This window comes from Mobula hypostoma, chromosome 10, assembly GCF_963921235.1.
Source record: "Mobula hypostoma chromosome 10, sMobHyp1.1, whole genome shotgun sequence".
Taxonomy (NCBI): domain Eukaryota; kingdom Metazoa; phylum Chordata; class Chondrichthyes; order Myliobatiformes; family Myliobatidae; genus Mobula; species Mobula hypostoma.
Window position 1 is genome coordinate 42,726,144 of NC_086106.1, and position 18,227 is coordinate 42,744,370.

Here is an 18,227-nt window from a genome sequence, read left to right on the forward strand (position 1 = left end):
CCTGATGTTTATAGTGTGATTGAACCTGGCAGGGTGGGACCTAAGGCTCCTGTGCCTCCCGCCCAATACTTTGGTCAAAACATTTGGAGCACTTTCAGCACCTTTTGCTTTTAGTTCTTCTGAACTCCGACCCGACAGAAAGGCTGCACTGTGGGTGGGGTGTCAGCAGTCTGCTCGTCGAGGAGTGGGGATGGCATGGGAGATTAGAAGTGCAGCAATAGCACCAGAACGATCCCTTCAAAGTGTCATTGTTCAATGGTAGAATTGATTGTACTTAAGGAGGCTGTGGGTTTCAAATCTCGTCAAGCAATGGAATTAGTTTCCCTGTGGCACTGAGAGGCCTGTTGCCCTGTTGTGGGGCTTTTGGACAAAATGAGAAATGGAGATCCCACCTCCCCTTACAGCAGGGCATTATAGTGTATTTAATATTGGAGTAATGTTGTAAATATATTTTTGATTAAGCATTCTTTGTTGTTTACATAATCCATTATGGGTTATGCAAATGGCACACGTTATTACGTCACCGCATCCCATGTGAGCGCCTCACAAAAGCAAAATGAAGTAGATACGTTTTCTCGCATATTTTTCTCTTGATTGATTTTTGAGTTACAAACATGACAGGCATAATCTTCTACCAACATTATTGAAAGGTGTTTTTTGAGTCCTTGGTATGTGATTGTTTTACAATCATAATCAGAACCAGATTTAATATCACTGACACATGTTGTAAAATATGTTGTTTTGTGATAGAAGTGCATTGCAATGCATAAAATATACTATAAATAATAATAATGATAAGTACTTTATTGATCCGGAGTAGGAAATTCTTTCGTTGCAGCAGCAACATTTAAAGACACACTCATCAGTGTGCAGACTTAACTGATAATAAAGTACAGAATAATAATATACGCAATAGTAATAAATTGCAATAAGGAATGTATATCCTACTGTGCATCAGTCTTAGACACACAGAGCTTGGGTGTCTGAGATTTTTGCACGTACTACATTTGTCAACGTGTAGCAGGGAGCAAGTTTGTAGATCTGGCAGGAGCACAAGATGTTGTGAATGGCCACGGGAGGGGTGTGGGACAAGCGGCAGAGGAGTGCCAGGGGCGGTGGGCAGTGCGGGTGCAGACACACCCAGCCCTGAGACACCAGGCAAGGTCATTTGCAGGGGCGGCGCTAAGGTGGTGCTAGCTGGGGCTGTAGCCCCGTCAGAAATTGCAATAGCCCCACCAAGACATTGACTGCAGCTGCTTTGCTTTCTCTGAATAGTTTTGAATACAGCTTGTTTCTCTGGTTGATCTAGTGAGACAGCGCCCCCAATTGCCATAGCACCCACGCAGCAATGAAGTTATAAACTCTGTCGGGTGCACTTCTGCTTATTCGCTCCTTGTCCTCAGATCAGTTCAGCTGATCCCAGACACTGGAGGTGGTGACGTCACTGACTCTCCGTCCCGGCGCGGACCCGTGCTCTCGCGAGACGAACCGATGCCACGCGCGCACGTGGTGCTTTGACACGCGAGCGCGGGCCCGGCACGTGCACGGTTTTGGCGGGCGTGAGAAATGGGTGGATCGAGCTCATCCAGAGGGATCAGCCTGAGCCGGTCTGAATCGAAAGTGAGATGCAGAAAGGAGTCAGTGGGGATGAGGAGAGGGACAGGAAATGGAGCGGGATTGGGAAGAGAAGGTCTCAGTGCGAGTGGGAATACTGTTCGCCAGCAGCCTGAGGAAGGGCCCTTCGCAAGTCTGGCAATCAGCAAAGGAGTTTTATTCGTGGCTGGTTTGAATATTCACTCACAAAAGATGCTACCTTCTGCTTGGCATGCAGGCATTTCCTGCGTGGAGGACATGGGCTCCATTCTGAGTCTCCGGTTACCGCAACTGGCGGAAAGCGACAGCAGCTTTCAAAACCCACCGTGTCGGTGCAGCCCATAAGTTTGCGATGGAGGCGCGGGCCGAATTCAGATTGAGAAAACAAGACGGTGCAAGGCTGGGAAATATGCTTGATAAAGGACATGCAAAGATTGTCCAAGAAAATGGTGACTATATGCGAGCAGTGGTTGGGTCTCTGCGCTGTACTGCGAGCCGAGGCGTTGTCCGGCGAGGACACCGGGAGAATGATGGATCTGGCAACAGGGGAAACTTTGTTGAGTTGCTCCCTGTAATTGGGAAGTTTGATTAGACTGCGGCTAAAACAATAGAGGACAATCCTGGAAATGCAAACAGCACCCATCACGATATCCAAAATGCAATTATGGGTATTATGGCAGATATGGTCAGACATCAAATAAGTGCAGAAATTAAGGAGGCTGGATATTTTGCCGTCATGGTGGATGAAAGTAAAGACTTGAGTAAACAGGAGCAAATGTCAGTGGTGGTGCGCTATTTGAATTGAAGAATTCTTGCACTTCACTCCAGCTGAAGGGTTGGACGCCGAGTCGCTTCTTAAAAGCATTGAACAGACACTCGCCCGGCCGGTGTGTTATTGATGAGAACGCGTGTCCGGGTCAGTGTCGGTCCTCATGCGAACCGAGTTTCTCTCGCCTCAGACGCGTCAAAAACTACTTCAGGAACAGCAGCGGCGATGCTCGGAACAGCAACTTGGCTCTGTTGGCCATAAACAGCCGGAGGACCAGGCACTTGACATCCAGAAAATCATTGATCACAACAACAGGCGGATTGCGCTTCTCTGAAAACATTCATGGTGAGTGCAGTTGATTTTTTAAAAGTTTGGGCCAAGACTAATGCTGATTATTGTTGTTATTATTTTGTGGTGGATACCCCATAGTCCTTATGTTTACTGCAAATCCTAAAATATTACGTTTACTGCTATTAAGCCTACTGGTTTTGTTTAGACTTCCAAGCGGTGATTCTGTTGATTTTTGTTTAAATTCAATAGCCGAATTAATTGGGGTATTGCATGGTCAGAGTACGCCTGGTAAAGCCTTGCATCTGTTGTTTGCCTTATTTGACTTTAATAACGGTGTATCTTCTGGCATTGCTGTCTATGTGATGCGAATAGCGGTGGGTTGGTGTTGTGAACACGCATTTGACACTGATTGCGGGATCGGTGCGTGATTCACGTTGTCCGCTGGTGCTCGGATGCTCTGTTTATGCTCCGTGTCGCCCCGGTTGTCTCTCCGATGCCGTTGACACTGTAACAGTTCACTTCAATATTAGATCTATCAATTGCTGTTGCTTGTGGATCAACGGAGGCATTTGTAGTCGGCTTGAAACTGACTTTTTAACGCCAGGCGTCTGGCCTTGCGAATACATGTGACCGTACAGTGCATCCCTCAGCACCATCACTGAATCATTTTGCCCCGCCGTAGCCCCAGCAAGAAAAAATCTCCGGCGCCGCCACTGGTCATTTGATCCCAAACAATTGGTTTATTGATCATTGCAGAATGTCCGTCTGGTGTTTCCCACTCCCTCCCCTCTCCCCCAATCATGATTCCCCTCTCCCTGTCCCCCCTTCCCACTCTCAGTCCACAGGAGACACCCGTATCAGAATCAGGTTTATCATCACTCCCATATGTCATGAAATTTGTTTTTTTTGTGGCAGCAGTACAGTGTAATACATAAAATGACGACAGTACACTTCAGAAGTCTTCGATATATATATATACCTAAGACATTTGCACAGTACTCTTCATATAAGTTGACTTGTAAATTTAATTGTTCATAGTATTTATTTTAAATAAATTAAATATGTAGTGCAGAAAGAGAGCAAAATCGGTGAGGTAGTGTTCATGGGTTGATGGTCTGTTCAGAAATCTGATGGCAGAGGGAAAGAAGCTGTTCCTGAATCGCTGAGTGTGAGCCTTCAGGCTTCTGGATGGTAGCAATGAGAAGAGGCCATGTCAGAGGAGATTTACCAGGATGCTGCCTGGTTTAGAGAGTATGCATTATGATCAGAGATGAAGGGAGCTAGGGCTTTACTCTTTGGAGAGAAGGAGGATGAGAGGAGACATGATAGAGGTGTACAAGATAATAAGAGGAATAGACAGAGTGGATAGCCAGCGCCTCTTTCCAGGGCACCACTGCTCAATACAAGAGGACATGGCTTTAAGGTAAGGGGTGGGAAGTCCAAGGGGGATATTAGAGGAAGGTTCTTTACTCGGAGAGTGGTCGGTGCGTGGAATGCACTGCGTGAGTCTGTGGTGGAGGCAGATACACTAGTGAAGTTTAAGAGACTACTAGACAGGTATATGGAGGAATTTAAGGTGGGGGCTTATATAGGAGGCAGGGTTTGAGGGTCGGCACAACATTGTGGGCCGAAGGGCCTGTACTGTGCTGTACTATTCTACGTTCTATCTCCTGGGTGAGGATGCCGGTGTTCTCACATCACAATAGTGGCTGCACTTCAAACGTAAGCTGCAAAGAACCACCGACACTTCTAGACCCACCGCCGTTCCAACCCGCCATTCCCGTGGGCTCAACTGTCAAACTGCTGGACATCAGTTCCCAGTTGTGTCGGCGTGACTGGGGGTGTCTGGTCAGGAATCCTGTCAGGGCTCTCTCTCTCTCTCAGTCTTTTCTCCAGAGGGACAGAGATCGATCGGAAAACTCGGGTCTGACGGGGAGATTTCTCTCTCTCGCTCTGATCTTCCGGAAAAATGAAACGCTCCCTGGACGAGCTGTCCCGAGGCTCCTCAAAGGAGGCTCTTCCAGAAGGGAGCTCGGGGGCTGCGACTGCCAGCCACGGGGAAGATGGCTGCGAGACCCTGCAAGACGCTTCCCACCCCGACACCGGAATTCTCTGCCGTGCCCGTAAAGCCCGGGCCGAGATGATGAGGCGGGAGAGGTAACGACCAAATAAATGGCAGGCAATCCGGTATTGGGTGGGTGGGGTGTGTCCGTCCGTCGCCGGTAGTGTTGTGGGTATTTGTGGGTCGGTCCGCTCATCATCCAAGCCGAGTTCTTAAATTTAGCCTCAGAATAGACGGTCGACCCTTGGGAGCAGAGATGAAGGAAAACATTTCCACCATGGACTAGATGGGCCGAAGGGCTCGCTTATGCACTGCAGTTCATAAGGAAGCGGGGTTTGGAGTTTGATGCTTAATCTGATGTTTCCGTGTGGACGATCTCTTAGTTTTTGTCTGAGTGAGGGGTTTGGGGGGGTTCAGGGTTTGATGTTTAATCTGACGTTTCCATGTCGACGATCAGTTCGTTTTTATATGAGGGAGGGGATTCGGGGGGGACGGTGTTTGGGGTTTGATGGTCAATCTGACGCTTCCATGTGGACGATCTGTTAGTTTATGTATGAGGGAGGGGATTCGGGGGCGGGGGGCTTGGGGTTTGATGTTCAATCTGACGTTTCCGTGTGCACGATCTGTTAGTTTATGTGTGAGGGAGGGGATTCGGGGGGTTTCAGATTTGATTTTCAATCTGATGTTTCTGTGTGGACGATCTGATAGTTTATGTGTGAGGGAGGGGATTCGGGAGGTTTCAGATTTGATGTTCAATCTCCCGTTTCCGTGTGGACCATTTGTTAGTTTTTGTGTGAGGGAGGGATTTGGGGTTTGATGGTCAATCTGAGTTTTCCTGTGGATGATCTGTTCGTTTTTGTGTGAGGGAGGGGATTGGGGGGGTTTGGGATTTGATGTTCAATCTGACGTTTCCATGTGGAAGATTGTTAGTTTTTGTGTGAGGGAGGGGATTGGGGGGGTTTGGGATTTGATGTTCAATCTGACGTTTCCATGTGGAAGATTGTTAGTTTTTGTGTGAGGGAAGGGGATTGGGGGGGTTTGGGATTTGATGTTCAATCTCACGTTTCCGTGTAGACGATCTGTTGGTTTTTGTGTGAGAGAGGGGATTGGGGGGTGTTTGGGGTTTGATGTTCAATCTGAAGTTTCTGTGCGGACAATTCTATCTCCTGTGATCAGAATTCCTATCTCCTTTACCACAGCATTGGAGAGGGATAGTAACAGACAAGTTAGGAAAACGTTTAATTGGAGTAAGGGGGAATATGAGGCTATCAGGCAGGAACTTGGAAGCAGAAATTGGGAACAGAGATTCTCAGGGAAATCTACGGTGAAGTGTGGCAAATGTTGAGGGGATATTTGCGTGGAGTTCTGCTTCGAGACGTTCCAATGAGACAGGGAAAGGACGGTCGGTAACAGGAACCGTGCCGTAGAAAGGCTGTTGTAAATCTAGTCAAGAAGAAAAGCTTACGAAAGGTTTAAGAAACTATGTAGTGATGGAGATCTGGAAGATTATAAAGCCAGCAGGAAGGAGTTTGAGAATGAAATTAGGAGAGCCGGAAGGGGCCATGAGAACTTCGGAGCACCCCGAGGTGTCATGGCGCCTTGCCGTTGGCGGCGTTACCGTGGCCCCCGTTTGAGGTTGCGAGGAGAGCGAGTCCCACCTGGCGCGGAATTATTGGGACCCCTTTCGGTTCCCGAGCCAGGAGCTCGGCCTGTGGCGGAGTCTAACTGACCGGCCAACCATGCCTGGTGTCGGTGACTGGCCTCGGCCCCATTCGGACCAAAAGCGCAGCCGAATCTGTTGCTTTGCCTCGGGTCTGACGGGGAGATTTCTCTCTCTCGCTCTGATCTTCCGGAAAAATGAAACGCTCCCTGGACGAGCTGTCCCGAGGCTCCTCAAAGGAGGGTCTTCCAGAAGGGAGCTCGGGGGCTGCGACTGCCAGCCACGGGGAAGATGACTGCGAGACCCTGCAAGACGCTTCCCAAACCGACACCGGAATTCTCTGCCGAGCCCGTAAAGCCCGGGCCGAGATGATGAGGCGGGAGAGGTAACGACCAAATAAATGGCAGGCAATCCGGTATTGGGTGGGTGGGGTGTGTTTGTCCGTCGCCGGTAGTGTTGTGGGCGGGTGGGAGGGTGTTTGTGGGTCGGTCCGCTCATCATCCAAGTCGAGTTCTTAAATTTAGCCTCAGAATAGACGGTCGACCCTTGGGAGCAGAGATGAAGGAAAACATTTCCACCATGGACTAGATGGGCCGAAGGGCTCGCTTATGTACTGCAGTGCTGCCTGCGGAGGGCCCTCCTCGGCCAGAGGGCGCCGAGTCTGGGGAATGCGTTGTCACAAGATGGCGGACGAGGCCAAAGTGGGGTTGGTGCCGCCTTGTCGAGTCAGAGCTTCAGAGGTTATGTGGAGAAAGCTGGAGACTGGGGTTGAGAGGGAAAATAAAGGATCAGGGATTAAATATTACGTTTTCCTGTACTAGGAACTTGCTGTGGTGTGTTTGTCAGGACTCAACATATGAAAAACATTCAAAAATGATAAAGAATTGACTTTATTTCGTACGTCCTTCACATACATGAGGAGAAAAAATCCTTTATGTTTTACAGAGAAACATAGAAAATAGGTGCAGGAGTAGGCCATTCGGCCCTTCGAGCCTGCAGTGCCACTCAGTATGATCATGGCTGATCATCCAACTCACCACCCTGTACCAGCCTTCTCTCCATACCCCCGATCCCTTTAGCCACAAGGGCCATATCTAACTCCGTCTTAAATATAGCCAGTGAACTGGCCTCAGCTGTTTCCTGTGGCAGAGAATTCCACAGATTCACCACTCTCTGTGTGAAGAAGTTTTTCCTCATCTCGGTCCTAAAAGGCTTCCCTTTTATCCTCAAACTGTGACCCCTCGTTCTGGACTTCCCCAACATCGGGAACAATTTTCCTGCATCTAGCCTGTCCAATCCCTTTAGAATTTTATACGTTTCAATCAGATCCCCCCTCAATCTTCTAAATTCCAGGAAGTATAAGCCTAGTCGATCTCGTCTTTCATCATATGAAAGTCCTGCCATCCAAGGAATCAATCTGGTGAACATTCTTTGTACTCCCTCTGTGGCAAGAATGTCTTTCCTCAGATTAGGGGACCAAAACTGCACACAATACTCCAGGTGTGGTCTCACCAAGGCCTTGTACGACTGCAGTAGTACCTCCCTGCTCCTGTACTCGAATCCTCTTGCTATGAATGCCAGTCTATGGGGTCTTGCTTTTTTGTATGTTAAATTTAAAATGGCTTCTTTGTGATGTTAAATGCTGAGAAAGTCTCGAGCTAGACATTTGCTTGGCTTAATACAAATTGCAGGGTGTTATTAGCCAGTGGGTGTTCATGTGTCGTTTTTTTTGGATCTCTGTCTCCCTCCCTCCCTCTCCCATTCTCTCTCTCCCTCTCTATCTCTCTCTCTCTTTCCCTCCCCCTCCCCTCCCTTGTATCTCACTCTCCCCCTCTCTCCCTCCCTCCTTCTCCCACTCACTTGCCACCTCTCTCACCCCCCTCTCCACTCTCCTCTCCCCCTCCCCTTTCTCACCCACCCTCTCCCCATCCCCTACTCCTCTCCCTTTCCCCTCTCTCCCTCCCCCTTCCTCCCTCCCCCTCTCTCCCCCTCCCCCCTCTCCCCCTCCCCCTCTCTCCCCTTCCCCCTCTCTCCCCCTCCCCCTCTCTCCCCCTTCTTCCCTCCCTCCCTCTCTCTCCCCTTCCTCCCTTCCTCCCTCCCTCTCTCTCCCCTTCCTCCCTCCCTCTCTCTCCCCTTCCTCCCTCCCTCTCTCTCCCCTTCCTCCCTCCCTCCCTCTCCCCTTCCTCCCTCCCTCCCTTCCTCCCTCTCTCTCCCCTTCCTCCCTCCCTCCCTCCCTCCCTCTCTCTCCCTTTCCTCCCTCCCTCCCTCCCTCCCTCTCTCTCCCTTTCCTCCCTCCCTCCCTCCCTCCCTCTCTCTCTCCCTTTCCTCCCTCCCTCCCTCCCTCCCTCTCTCTCCCCTTCCTCCCTCCCTCCCTCTCCCCTTCCTCCCTCCCTCCCTCCCTCCCTCTCTCTCCCCTTCCTCCCTCCCTCCCTCCCTCTCTCTCCCCTTCCTCCCTCCCTCCCTCCCTCTCTCTCCCCCTTCCTCCCTCCCTCCCTCTCTCCCCCTTCCTCCCTCCCTCCCCCTCCCCTCTCCTGTATCTCTCTCCCCCTCTCTCCCACCCTCCTTCTCCCCTCCCCTGTATCTCTCTCCCCCTCTCTCCCTTCCTCCTTCTCCCACTCACTCGTGACCTCTCTCACCCCCCTCTCCACTGACCTCTGCCCGACCCCTTTCTCACCCCCTCTCCCTTCCCCTACCCCTCTCCCTTTCCCCACTCTCCCCTCACACCTTGCCCTCTCCACTCCCTCTCTCCACCTTCCTCCCTCCTTCGCTCTCTCCCCCTCCCCTCTCCCCGCCTCTCTTCTTCCATCCATCTCCCCCTCGCTCCCCGCCCCCTCTCCCCCTCGCTCTCTTCCCCGCCCTCTCTCTCCATCCCTCTCTCTCGCTCCCTCCCTCTCTCCTTCCCTCCCTCTCGCTCGACACCTCTCTCTCCCCCTCCTATTCTCACCCCCGCTCGCCCTCTCCCCCTCGCTATTTCCCCCAACCTCCCTCCCTCCCTCTCTCGCCATCCCTCTCTCTCGCTCCCTCCATCTCTCCCTCCCATCGCGTTATCCTTCACCCTCGCCATCTCCCTCCCTCCCTCCCTCCGTCTCCCTCTCTCCCCCTCCCACGTATATCTCTCTCACCCCTTTCTCACCCCTCTCTCACCCCCTCCATCTCTCCCTCCCATCGCATTATCCCTCGCCATTCCCCTCCCGCTCTCCTCTCATCCCTGTCCTTCCCCCTCTCCTACCTCTCCCTCACTCCCTCCCCCTCTCCTACCTCTCCCTCACTCCCTCCCCCTCCCCTCCCCTCCTCTCTCTCCCCTCCTACCCCTCCTCTCCTCTCCCCTCTCCCTCCCTATCTCCCTCCCTCCCTCCTCTCCTCCCACCCTCTCTCCTCTCCTCTCCTCCCACTCTCCCCTCCTCTCCTCTCCCCCTCCCTCCCCAGCCCTCCCCCTCCCTCCCCTCCTCCTCTCCCCCTCCCTCCTCTCCTCCTCTCCCCCTCTCTCCCCTCCCCTCCCCCTCTATCCCCTCCCCTCCCCCTCTATCCCCTCCCCTCCCCCTCTATCCCCTCCCCTCCCCCTCTCTCCCCTCCCCTCCCCCTCTCTCCCCTCCCCTCCCCCTCTCTCCTCTCCCCCTCCCTCTCTCCTCTCCTCTCCCCCACCCTCCCTCTCTCTCCCCTCCCCCTCTCCTCTCCCCTCCCTCTCTCCTCTCCTCTCCCCCTCCCTCCCTCCCCCTCTCCCCCCCTCCCTCCCTCCCCCTCTCCCCCTCTGTCCTCTCCCCTCCCCCTCTCTCCTCTCCCCCTCCCTCTCTCCCTCCCTCCCTCTCTCTCCGCTTCCTCCCTCCCTCCCTCCCTCTCTCTCCCCTTCCTCCCTCCCTCCCTCCCTCTCTCTCCCCTTCCTCCCTTCCTCCCTCCCTCTCTCTCCCCTTCCTCCCTCCCTCTCTCTCCCCTTCCTCCCTCCCTCCCTCCCTCCCTCTCTCTCCCCTTCCTCCCTCCTTCCCTCCCTCTCTCCTTCCTCCCTCCCTCTCTCTCCCCTTTCTCCTTCCCTCCCTCTCTCTCTCTCCCCTTCCTCCTTCCCTCCCTCCCTCTCTCTCCCCTTCCTCCCTCCCTCCTTCTCTCTCCCCTCCCTCCCTCCCTCCCTCTCTCTCCCCTTCCTCCCTCCCTCCCTCTCTCTCCCCTTCCTCCCTCCCTCCCTCTCTCTCCCCTTCCTCCCTCCCTCCCTCTCTCTCCCCTTCCTCTCTCCCTCCCTCTCTCTCCCCCCGTCCACCCTCCCTCCCTCTCTCTCCCCTTCCTCCCTCCCTCCCTCCCCCTCTCTCTCCCTTCCTCCCTCCCTCCCTCACCCTCCCCTCTCCTGTATCTCTCTTCCCCTCTCTCCCTCCCTCCTTCTCCCCTCCCCTGTATCTCTCTCCCCTCTCTCCCTTCCTCCTTCTCCCACTCACTCATGACCTCTCTCACCCCCCTCTCCACTGACCTCTGCCCTACCCCTTTCTCACCCCCTCTCCCTTCCCCTACCCCTCTCCCTTTCCCCACTCTCCCCCTCACACCTTGCCCTCTCCACTCCCTCTCTCCACCTTCCTCCCTCCTTCGCTCTCTCCCCCTCCCCTCTCCCCGCCTCTCTTCTTCCATCCGTCTCCCCCTCGCTCTCTTCCCCGCCCTCTCTCTCCATCCCTCTCTCTCGCTCCCTCCCTCTCTCCTTCCCTCCCTCTCGCTCGACACCTCTCTCTCCCCCTCCTATTCTCACCCCCGCTCGCCCTCTCCCCCTCGCTATTTCCCCCAACCTCCCTCCCTCCCTCTCTCGCCATCCCTCTCTCTCGCTCCCTCCATCTGTCCCTCCCATCGCGTTATCCTTCACCCTTGCCATCTCCCTCCCTCCCTCCCTCCGTCTCCCTCTCTCCTCTTCACACGTATATCTCTCTCACCCCTCTCTCACCCCCTCCATCTCTCCCTCCCATCGTATTATCCCTCGCCATCCCCCTCCCGCTCTCCTCTCACCACTGCCCTTCCCCCTCTCCCTCTCCCTCACTCCCTCCCCCTCCCCTCCCCTCCCCTCCTCTCCCCTCCTCTCTCTCCCTCCCCTCCTCTCTCTCCCCTCCCCTCCTCGCCCCTCCTACCCCCTCCTCTCCTCTCCCCTCTCCCTCCCTATCTCCCTCCCTCCCTCCTCTCCCCCACTCTCCCCTCCTCTCCTCTCCCCCCTCTCCCCCTCTCCCCCTCCCCCCATCCCCCCTCTCCCCCTCCCCCCATCCCCCCTCTCCCCCCTCTCCCTTCCCCCTCTCTCCTCTCCCTCCCCCTCCTCTCCCACTCCTCTCCTCCTCCCCCTCCCCCTCCCCCTCCCCTCTCCCCCTCTCCCCCTCTCCCCCCTCTCCCCCCTCTCCCCCTTTCCCTCCTCTCCTCTCACCCTCTGTCCTCACCTCTCCTCTCCCCCTCCCTCTCTCCACTCCCCCTCCCCCTCTCCTCTCCATCTCTCCCCCTCCCCCTCTCCTCTCCCTCTCTCCCCCTCCCTCTCTCCCCCCTCCCTCTCTCCCCTCCCCCTCTCCTCTCCCCCTCCCTCTCTCCTCTCCTCTCCCCCTCCCTCTCTCCTCTCCTCTCCCCCTCCCTCTCTCCTCTCCTCTCCCTTCCATCCTTCTTCTCTCTCCCTCTCTCCCTCACTCCCTCTCCCTTTCTCTCCCTCACTCCCTCTCACTCTATCTCTTTCTCCCCCTCTCTCTCCTTCCTCCTCCTCCCTCTCCCTCACCACCTCTCTCACCCCCACTCTTTCCTCTCCTCTCCCCTCCCCTTCTCACCACATCTCCCCCTCTCTCTCTCCAACCTCCCTCCCTCCCCCTCTCCCCCCTTCCATCGCATTATCCCACGCCATTCCCCCTCCCTCCTTCCTCTCCCCCCCTCCTTCCTCTCCTCTCTCCCCTCTCCCCTCTCCCCTCTCCCCTCTCCCCTCTCCCCTCTCCCCTCTCCCCTCTCCCCTCTCCCCTCTCCCCCTCCCCCCTCTCCCCTCTCCCCCTCCCCCTTCCACCATCTCTCCCCCCTCTCCCCCTCTCGCCCTCTCCCCTCCCCCTCTCTCCTCTCCCCCTCCCCCTCTCCTCTCCCCCTCCCCCTCTCCTCTCCCCTCCCCCTCTCCTCTCCCCCTCCCCCTCTCCTCTCCCCCTCTCCTCTCCCCCTCCCCCTCTCCTCTCCCCCTCCCCCTCTCCTCTCCCCCTCCCCCTCTCCTCTCCCCCTCTCCTCTCCCCCTCTCCTCTCCCCCTCCCCCTCTCCCCCTCCACCCTCCCCCACATTCCCTCTCTCCACCTCCCTCTCTCCCCCTCCCTCTCTCCCCCTCCCTCTCTCCCCCTCCCCCTCTCCCCCTCCACCTCCCTCTCCCCTCTCCCCTCTCACCCTCTGTCCTCACCTCTCCTCTCCTCCCACCCTCTCTCCTCTCCTCCCACCCTCTCTCCTCTCCCCCTCCCCCTCTCCTCTCCCCCTCCCCCACATTCCCTCTCTCCCCCTCCCTCTCTCCCCCTCCCTCTCTCCCCCTCCCTCTCTCCCCCTCCCTCTCTCCCCCTCCCTCTCCCCCCCCCTCTCTCCCCCCCCCTCTCCCCCTCCCTCTCTCCCCCTCCCTCTCTCCCCCTCCCTCTCTCCCCCTCCCTCTCTCCTCTCCTTTCCCCTCCATCCTTCTTCTCTCTCCCTCTCTCCCTCACTCCTTCTCCCTTTCTCTCCCTCACTCCCTCTCACTCTATCTCTTTCTCCCCCTCTCTCCTTCCTCCTCCTCCCTCTCCCTCACCACCTCTCTCACCCCCACTCTTTCCTCTCCTCTCCCCTCCCCTTCTCACCACCTCTTCCCCTCTCTCTCTCCAACCTCCCTCCCTCCCCCTCTCCCCCTTCCATCACATTATCCCACGCCATTCCCCCTCCCTCCTTCCTCTCCCCCTCCCTCCTTCCTCTCCCCCTCCCCCTCTCCCCCTCTCCCCCTCTCCCCCTCTCCCCTCTCCCCCTTCCACCATCTCTCCTCCCTCTTTATATCCCTCTCGCTTGCTTCCCCTCTCCCCCCTCCCTCCCCCTCTCCCTCCCTCCCTCTCTCTGTCCCTCTTTCTCCCTCTCCCTCAACATCTCTCTCACCCCCTCTCTCCCCTCTCCTCTCCCCCTCCCCGCTCGCTCGCTCCCTCTCCTTCCCTCCCTCCTTCTCTCACTGTCCCTCTCTCTCGTTCCCTCCATCTCTCCCTCCCATCACATTATCCCTCCCTCTCTCCCTCCCTCCCTCCATCTCCCTCTCTCCGCACTCCCCCTCCCTCTTTATATCCCTCTCGCTCGCTTCTCCCCCTTCCCCCCTTCCCCACCTCTCCCCTCTCCCCCCCTCTCCCCCTCCCCCTCCCCGCTCGCTCTCTCCCCCTCCTTCCCTCCCTCCCTCTCTCGCCGTCCCTCTCTCTCGCTCCCTCCCATCGCATTCTCCCTCCCTTTCCATCTCCCTTGCTCCCTCCATCTCCCTCTCTCCCTTCCTCCCCCAATCCCCCTCTCACCCCGTCTCTCCCCCTCTCCCTCCCTCCATCTCTTCTCTCCTCCTCTCTCCCCCTCCCCCTCCCTTTTTATATCCCTCTCACTCGCTTCCTCCCCCTCTATATCCCTTCTCCCCCCTCGCTTCCCCCTCCCTGCCCCTCCTCCTTTCAACTTCCCTCTCCTCCTCCCCTCTCCTCCTCCCCTCTCTCCCACCCTCTTCCTCTCACCCTCCCTCTCCCATCCTTTTCTCTCCCTCCCTCTCTCTTTCTACCTCCCTCCCCAGCTCTCTATCTGATTCTCTCCCTCTCCCTCTCCCTCTCCCTCTCCCTCTCCCTCTCCCTCTCCCTCTTTCCCCATCCCCCCCGCCTAAGAGAGAATTGCCCCTTGCAGCAAGAAATTGCCCTTTTTTACCCCCTATTTCTCTATTCATTGAGATACAGTGGGGAGTGGGCCGTTCCGACCCCACTGAGCCGCGCTGCCCTGCAACCCTCTGGATTTAACCCTGGCCCCATCACAGAACCACCCACCTACCCAGCAGTAGGTCTTTGGGAGTGTGGGAGGGAACCGGAGGGACACCCGCACGTCCATGGGGAGGGGACGGTACATCTCCTTACGGCAGCGGCGGGAATTGAACCCACCGGCGGCGGCACTGTAATGCGCTGTGCTGAGCACTACTCTACCTTGGTGGGAGGATGATTACCTGTCTGTGTTAGAATGTTCCCAGATGAACCGGTGGGTGGGGGGGGGGAGAGGGAGAGGAAGAAAGAGAGGGAATGAGTGAGAGAGAGGGAGAAAGGGATAGGAATGGGAAGAGGGAGTGTGGGAGAGAGGGAGAGAGGGAATGAGGAAGGAGAAAGGCAGAGAGAGGGGAGAGGGAAACAGAGAGATGGGGAGAGACGGAGTGAGGGAGAGAAGGAGAAAGGCAGAGAGAGGGGAGGGAAACGGAGAGAGACGGGGAGAGAGGGAGTGAGGGAGAGGCAGGGAAAGAGAGAGAGAGAGAGAGACTCTGATCTCACATTACAGCACCTATGTTAAAGATGAAAGGTAACAGAACAATTTATTTAGTTCTAATGCCCTTATAGTGATTCTTTTCAACTGCACACAACTTTCATCCCTCCCTCTTCACACCCACGTTACTGACTTCCAGGTAACGAATACACATCAGCCCTGTCTTGTTTTCCATTTAGCTGTGCTTCATGCTGCTTAGGAACCCATTGTTTGGGGCTGCATTTTGAGTTTACTGTACAGTCCATACTCAGATTGGCGGCTGCAGTCAGTTGCTGAAGTTATTTGCTCTTCATGCTAACTCCACTGATCCACACTGATCGTATGGAGGCCATTGGCCATTGTCGGTGGGAAAAATGTGGGGTATTTTATGAAGAAAGATTTGAGGCTTAAGTAACTACTGTTGCCTTTCTGCTTTGAGGCAGTGTTCTTGTGGATGTGTCTGTCTCTCTGTATCTTTTATTTCAGATGAATATGGATTAATCTTTCCAACTGCAAGCAATCCAGTGGTGAGTATGTGCAGTTCCCTTCAACTCCGCGTGTAACCTGCATCCTATTTCTGGTTGTATATGTCCGTTTGTTCATTCGTTACGTGCCCTTCCTGGATAATGTGGGTGATCACAGTCTTTCTGTGGCCATGACTGTCCTTGGCAAGTTTCTCTACAGAAGTGGTTTGCCATTGCCGCCTTCTGGGCAGCGTCTTAACAAGATGGGTGAAATCCCAGCCATTATCAATACCCTTCAGAGACCGTCAGTGGCCGCACAGTTTGTGATATAGGCCGGTTGCTCATGCCTGTTCCCATGGCTTCACCTGACCCTGATTCGAGGCTTGGGGGGTGCGGGAGAGTGGGGTGGGGGGGCACTGCTAAACAGGTGTTACACCTTGCCCAAGGGTGACCTGCAGGCTAGCGAAGGGAAGGAACGCCTTCCACCTCCTTTGGTAGAGACGTGTCTCCACCCAAGTGTATACTGAGCTGTCGCAAAACCTGCGGAGATAATTGCCTGGTGTTGATAATCTACAGCCTCGGCGAGGCCACCTTCAGGGTAGAGGACAAGCAAGCATCTTGTATCCCATCTGGGAAGCCTCCAGCATCGACCTGGAACTTAGGATATAGAACAGTACGTGAGTTCAAAGAAGAGATAGGCCATCCCTACTTTGTGCAGTTTCTGGTGATCTCTTTCGTATCAGGGTGCGCAGGTGACCCAGTCTGGATTAAGTTAACAGGGAGTAATCCTATTCTAGGTGCTCTAACTTTATGGAGCCAATTCGTATTCTTAGGCTTAGTTATTAGGCTGAATTTGGGGAGTAAGTGTTGCTTTTAGACCTGGTTCGTAGGCTTCATTTAGACTGTTAAAGCCCTTTTGGCCCTCAGCGTTGTGCTGATCCAATGAAATGGTCAATTAAGCCAGTCTCCTCTGCCTACCCAATGTCCATATCCCTCTATTTACCTCGCAGTCAGGGGCCTATCTAAACATCTCCAAAAAAATCCCTAATGTTTCTGCCTCTACCGCCACCCGAGACAGTGCATTCCAGGGACCCACCACCTTCTGTGTGGGGAAAAATAAACTTACCCTCACATCCCCTTTGAAGCTACCCACTCTTACTTTAAGTGCATGCCCTTTGGTATTAGACGTTTCAACCCTGGGAAAAAGATACTGTCTGTCTACACTCTCCATGCCTCTCATAATCTTATGCATCTCTATCAGATCTCCCCCGCACCTCTGAAGTTAGTTTTCTCTAACTTCCAGTAATTTTTCCCCTCCCCCTTACCTCTTCAATTCTTCACTCTGGCATCTTTTCTCCACTTCACCTGCCTATCACCTTCCCCTGGTTTCCCTCTTCCTTCTTTTTCTCCCATGGCCCTCTCTCCTCTCCTATCAGATTCCTTCTTCTTCAGCCCTTTACCTTTCCCACCTATCACCTCCCAGCTCTTTATTTCATCCTCCGCCCCCCCTCCACACACACACACACCTGGCTTCACCTATCACCTTCCAGTTTGTACCCTTTCCCCTCCACACCACCTTACCCCCCTGCTTTCCTTTCCAGACCTGAGAAGGGGCCTTGGCCCAAAACGTCGACTGTTCAATCCTCTCCACAGATACTGCCTGACCTGCTGAGCTCCTCCAGGATTTTGTGTGCGCTGCTCTGGATTTCCAGCGTCAGCAGGATCTCTTGTGTTAAAGTTAGCGGGGGACCGCAGCACCCGTTATAATGGGAGATTTTGTGTTCATGTGAATAGGGAATAGTGTATTCCGTGTCTGTCTAGGCTGAACAAATAAACCTGTCCCCATGCTCAATTGGGTGATTCATCCGGGGGAACGATGAGAGCATCTATGTTGGGAAATAAAGAGTTGCCACTTCCGGCTGAGACCCTTTGTCAGGACTGGAAAGGAAGGGAGAAGAGGCCAGGATAAGAAGGAGGGGGAGGTGGGGGGAAGGAGGACAAGCTGAGACAGATCTTCCCCGGCTAGAGAAGGAAACAAGGGCAAGAATTTCACAGAATTTGCCCCAGAAGATGGGTTGGAAGGTTGCATCATCCTCATTCGCCAACGTTCTTGCCTCCTCACCTGAGCCTGCACTAGGAGATGAATGCCAAGACCCCAGAGTTGGTGCACAGGAGATTTGTTCGAGGGCTTCAGCTGCAGGGAGAGAGACTGGGGAAGCTGTTGCATTGAGCGACGGAGGAGTAAACAAGGTTATTCTATAAATAAAAGACAGATTTTACTGTAAACATCTGAAAACGTTGCCACAGTGCCGGGGAAGGGTGCCATTTCAGCGTGAGGAGTACAAAGTCTGGCCATAGTAATCTCTGCGGCATTCACTAAATGCTAGAGGAACTCAGCAGTCAGGCAGCCATCTATGCCGGCCGGTGGTGTGGTGGCATCTGCACCGGACTTCGAGCCGAGTGGCGGTTCGAGTCCGGCCGGCTCCTTGCACGCCTTCCATCCGTGCTGGGTTGAGCGTCAAGCTGGCGACTCGGCCTGGTAAAAAAACAGACAGATGTGAACGAAACGGCAAGGTTACCGCCCAATGCGCCATGAGCCGCGGAGAGGAACAACTAAAACAGTCGACGTTTCGGGCCGAGGGCCTTCATCAGGACTAGAAATGAGATGAGAAGTCAGAGGTGGCGGGAGGAGAAGAAGTAGTACAAGGTGGCAGGTGATAGGTGATAGAAGGGGTGGGGTGAAGTAAAGAGCTGGGAGGTCGATTGGTGAAAGAGATAAAGGGCTGGAGAAGGGGGAATTTGATAGGAGAGGACAGAAGGCCATGGAAGAAAGGGAAGGGAGAGGAGCATCTGAGGGAGGTAAGGGGATGAGGTGAGAGAGAGAAAGGGGGATGGGAAACGGTGAAGGGGAAGGGTGTTGGGGGGCGGGAAATTTGCAGAAGTTCGAGAAATCTATGTTCA

The 18,227-nt window shown here is 54.8% G+C and overlaps 1 protein-coding gene across 7 annotated transcripts in view; it reads left to right on the forward strand.

Moving 5' to 3' along the window:
* LOC134352871 (tubulin polyglutamylase ttll6-like) overlaps nt 1-18,227 on the forward strand; it is a 137,051-nt gene that overhangs the window by 35,986 nt on the left and 82,838 nt on the right. For 5 of the 7 annotated variants that reach the window (XR_010019488.1, XM_063060415.1, XM_063060417.1 and 2 more), the window contains exons 1-2: nt 2,578-2,707; nt 15,289-15,329. The gene's annotated coding sequence lies outside the window, so the exon portion shown is untranslated. Of the gene's footprint in view, nt 1-2,408; nt 2,708-15,288; nt 15,330-18,227 lie in introns of those variants that run through there. The other 2 variants (XM_063060416.1, XM_063060420.1) reach the window with 2 other exon arrangements.